General features: G+C 48.4%; 1 pseudogene; it reads right to left on the bottom strand.

Annotated features, from left to right (window-relative positions):
* Positions 1–1170: 1170 nt before the first annotated feature.
* On the bottom strand, positions 1171–4590 carry LOC106602729 (NXPE family member 3-like; annotated as a pseudogene).
* Positions 4591–5313: the final 723 nt, after the last annotated feature.

The raw sequence follows: 5313 nt of genomic DNA, 5'->3' as shown, positions 1-5313 counted from the left end.
TGAACCATCAGATCCTCCTCTCCACCCACTCCGAGTTGGGCATCTCCGGCGCGGCCCACGCTTGGATTGCGTCCTACCTGACAGGTCGCTCCTACCAGGTGGCGTGGCGAGAATCTGTCTCCGCACCATGCGCTCTCACCACTGGTGTCCCCCAGGGCTCTGTTCTAGGCCCTCTCCTATTCTCGCTATACACCAAGTCACTTGGCTCTGTCATATCCTCACATGGTCTCTCCTATCATTGCTATGCAGACGACACACAATTAATCTTCTCCTTTCCCCCTTCTGATAACCAGGCGGCGAATCGCATCTCTGCATGTCTGTCAGACATATCAGTGTGGATGACGGATCACCACCTCAAGCTGAACCTCGGCAAGACGGAGCTGCTCTTCCTCCCGGGGAAGGACTGCCCGTTCCATGATCTCGCCATCACGGTTGACAACTCCCTTGTGTCCTCCTCCCAGAGTGCTAAGAACCTTGGCGTGATCCTGGACAACACCCTGTCGTTCTCCACTAACATCAAGGCGGTGACCCGATCCTGTAGGTACATGCTCTACAACATTCGCAGAGTACGACCCTGCCTCACACAGGAAGCGGCGCAGGTCCTAATCCAGGCACTTGTCATCTCCCGTCTGGATTACTGCAACTCGCTGTTGGCTGGGCTCCCTGCCTGTGCCATTAAACCCCTACAACTCATCCAGAACGCCGCAGCCCGTCTGGTGTTCAACCTTCCCAAATTCTCTCACGTCACCCCGCTCCTCCGCTCTCTCCACTGGCTTCCAGTTGAAGCTCGCATCCGCTACAAGACCATGGTGATTGCCTACAGAGCTGTGAAGGGAACGGCACCTCCATACCTTCAGGCTCTGATCAGGCCCTACACCCAAACAAGGGCACTGCGTTCATCCACCTCTGGCCTGCTGGCCCCCCTACCTCTGAGGAAGCACAGTTCCCGCTCAGCCCAGTCAAAACTGTTCGCTGCTCTGGCACCCCAATGGTGGAACAAGCTCCCTCACGACGCCAGGACAGCGGAGTCAATCACCACCTTCCGGAGACACCTGAAACCCCACCTCTTTAAGGAATACCTAGGATAGGATAAAGTAATCCTTCTACCCTCCCCCCTTAAAAGATTTAGATGCACTATTGTAAAGTGGTTGTTCCACTGGATATCATAAGGTGAATGCACCAATTTGTAAGTCGCTCTGGATAAGAGCGTCTGCTAAATGACTTAAATGTAATGTAATGTAATAACAGGTCATTCAGCCTGACATGGAAACAGATAAATCAACAGAACATTCGGTAGGTAAAATTTGAATTGCTAGGCATTTTGTAATATGTATACGTGTTGACAAATGGAGAAATCTGACATATCATTTCACTCAGGGCTCTATTCAATCCGTAGTGCTGAAGATCCGCTTTATAACGCAATTGACAATTAAGGGCAATGTTCCCACGGTTGTGGAGACTGCATTCACAATAAACACTGCATCTGTGAGATCAATCGGAAATTAACGCATCATTCTTACGTGGATCTTACGTGATATTTAAGCGATACAGAATCCAGCCCTTAATCTGTTAGCTCTTCATGGGCAGATACGAGAGAGGATAATATCTATCATGTTCTTGATGATGATGGGGGGAGGGTGGAGGGCATGGGGGAGGTGGTGGGCAAGGGTCATCTCCCAGGCGTCTATCAGCAAGACATCCACACCCCTGAACATGGCCCTGAGAACCCCGTCCAGCTGCAATGAGTACCAGTCACTATTGTACAGGCTCACCTCTGGGTCCAGGGCCTGGAGGTTGGCTGAACGCAACACCACCATGGTCCCCGGAGCCCGGCCCAGAAGCCGCACCACTGCCCGCCGTATGTGGCGTAGTCGGCGAATGTAGACCTGCACAGGAAAGGTGCTGAAATGGGACCATATGCTAATAAACACCACAGTGTTCGGCCCACCAGTCAGGCCATCCAGTTCGTTAGCTACGTAGCGCATCTCACTGGCGATGACATTGGTGAAGCGGATTGGAGGACCGTGACAACGGTACCTCAGAAGGGTGTTGTGGGTGCTGTCCACCGCCATGTTGGGCCCCACATTCTTAGGACTGTGAAGGTTAAACTGCTTCAGCTCTGTGACAACAATGGAGGGATATGAGTGGAGGGTTGGGTTGGGAGTTGGAAAGACAGAAGAGAGAGTTAGAAAGCACTTGAGGCAGCAGAGAGTGAGAGATGTTACAGTACTTGCTGACAGCACTCACGTGGTAATAATGCGTTGAGGTACTCAAACCACTGTCTCCGTACATGTACACCACCTTGCCCTTCAGACACTGAGTAATGGCAGAAGAGTCGTTAAACTGGCGTATTACACCACCAGTCAGCGCTCGCCATGACCCTTGGAAGTAATACCCGGAAGGAGTGATTCTGGTAGGTTCCGTCTTCATGCTGCTTCTCTCCACGTCTGCTTTGTCTGAAAGAGTAACACAAGCATGATGCACCAGCCAGCATCATCACTTTGCAGGTACACAACACAATGGAAACAAAGGTGCTGGCACTTCCCTGCCTTACAATACTGTAAATGCAGTAGTGGGATGGAAGAGAGAGTTAGAAAGCACTTGAGGCAGCAGAGAGTGAGAGATGGAATACTATCCAGCACATGCAGAACCTCTCCAGTGTTGAAGTATACAGCCACGTGGCACTTAATAGCAGCTAGGCTGGAAAAGGAAGTACACAACCGATAAACTCACAGTTTTACTGTAGCATCTCCTTGCTCGCCTACCTTTTTTCTCAGGCAGCACAGTGACACTGTCAGACCCTGAAGGATGTATGTGAACTTTGATGTTTACACCACTGAGAAAAAATAAAATAAATACACAGCAGTTAATGTTAAATAAATACACTGCAGCAAGCAATCTGATACATCGGAAACAAAGTCTGTGATTAAATGAGACACACTTACACTCATTCACTCATGTACTGTACACCTTACTAACCTCTGGAAGAGCTCACATACTGTACACCTTACTAACCTCTGGAAGAGCAATGCCTCTTTGTTGGTGAGCAGATCTTTCACATAGCCTCCCTTTGCGTGGTTGATCCGTGTGTCACAACTCAGCATCTTGGGCTTGTAGCAGTACCAGGGCTCCTCCGTGTGGGCGTCTGTGTAATTGCACAGCAGCTTCTGGCTTGTTGGCAGACACAGGTTACATATAGTTGTCTGAGACAGTTTTCCAGAGCGGAAGAGACTCTTAAAGAAAACCCGGTCGGGCAGTTCCTCTCGTAACCGTCGTAGAACATGAACTGCCTCACTTGGATGGACCAGTGTCATCTCCACCTGTGCAGACCCTTGCCATAGTAATGGGAAAATGGCAGAGTAGGTCCCATTCCTGTGGTCCAGCACCTGTCCTGCAACGCCTGCCTCCAATTCAGAGGAGTGCAGTCGGGCCAGCAAGAAGTCTCCACCATGGCTCTTGGGATGCCCCTGAAAATCATACATCTGGACAAAAGCCTCCAGCTGGTCCCCCACATGCCACTCACTCCTGCCCCTTGCTGGCAGGATCACAAAAAGGCTGTGTGCAGGATCACTGGTGTGGTCCAGGGACACACTCTCAGAATGGTGCGTAGGCTCTGGCCAGGCGATGGACTCCAGGAGGTAATGCTCTTCCAGAGCCTCCTCGGGTGAGGGCTTCTGGCCCAGGAGGCCACAGTAGCTATGGTTGCGGTCCAGAGGAAAAGGGGCCTCTGAAAAGAAAGCTGTGTGGATGCTGCTCTGGAGCTGGTATAATGTTGACACTGTTTGGCAGTTCAGATTCTGCTAAGGAGAAAAGTAAAGGTCACTAACAGGCATAAAGTGTAACTTTTGCAGAGCGTGCAACGCTACCATTAATTTCAATGAAAACTGGGCGTAAACAGCACGGCTCGGCGAGAGGTAAAGGATGGTTATTGAGGTAAAGGATGGTTATTGAAGCAATGTGGGAAGAATATTATTATAATTTTGTATTTTTATTTAACCTTTATTTAACTAGGCAAGTCAGTTAATAACAAATTCTTATTTACAATGACGGCCTACCAGGACGACGCTGGTCCTATTGGGCGCCACCCTATGGGACTCCCAATCACGGCCGGATGAGATACTGCCTGGATTCGAACCAGGGAATGTAGTGACGCTTCTTGCACTGAGATGCACTGAGATGCTGTGCCTTAGACCGCTGTGCCACTCGGGAGCAATAAAGGAGGTTGGACTTGTTATGAGTGCAGATGGCTTCCCTTACCTCCAGAATGTTGATGTTGCTTAAGAGGAAAAGGAGGCTTGACAGGGCCAGCAGGAAGAAGACACAGACATATTTGGACAGGCTTCTCCACATGGTGCTGTCCTCTGTCAATTCCCCTGATGTTGACACAAAAAAAGTTGTTAACAGTTCGCCAGTTTGCAGAAGTAGAGTAGAACTATAAAATATGCCTTACTTCAGCTTAGGCGGCTAACAGTCTTGTGGAGCACAGGATACCTTGGGTTCAAATCCTGTTCAGTTACAATTGGGCTGCTAAAGTTGGGTAGTAATACACACACACACACACACACACACACACACACACACACACACACACACACACACACAAGAGAGAGTTTGGACACACCTACTCATTCCAGGATTGTTCTTTTTTTAAACTATTTTCTACATTGTAGAATAATAGTGAAGAAATCAAAACTTTGAAATAACACATATTTTATATTTGAGATTCTTCAATGTAGCCACCCTTTTCCTTGCTGACAGCTTTGCACACTCCTGACATTCTTTCAACCAGCTTCATGAGGTAGTCACCTGGAATGCATTTGAATTAACATGTGTGCCTTGTTAAAAGTTAATTTGTGGAATTTCTTTCCTTCTTCTTAAGGCTAGGGGGCAGTATCCTGAATTTCCGGCTGACTGACGTGCCCAAAGTAAACTGCCTGTTACTCAGGCCCAGAAGCTAGGATATGCATATAATTGGTAGCATTGGATAGAAAACACTCTGGAGTTTCTAAACTGTTAAAATAATGTCTGTAAGTATAACAGAATGGATATGACAGGCAAAAACCCGAGGAAAATCTACCCGGAAAAATGTATTTTTGGAGGTCACATGCCGCTTCAATGCAAGCCTATGGGCTATACAAAAACATTGCTCCCAGATTGCAGTTCTTATGGCTTCCACTAGTTGTCAACAGTCTTTATACAGGGTTTCAGGCTTGTTTCTTGAAAAACGTAATTGTAGTTTTTTGAAGGTGTGCTCATCAGGAAAGGTAGGCTTTTGGCGCGCGTTAATGAGGGCGCACTCTTCATTATTTTCCT

The sequence above is a fragment of the Salmo salar genome, chromosome ssa04 (genome assembly GCF_905237065.1).
Source record: "Salmo salar chromosome ssa04, Ssal_v3.1, whole genome shotgun sequence".
Taxonomy (NCBI): Eukaryota; Metazoa; Chordata; class Actinopteri; order Salmoniformes; family Salmonidae; genus Salmo; species Salmo salar.
This window is presented reverse-complemented; position numbering and strand designations above follow the sequence as displayed.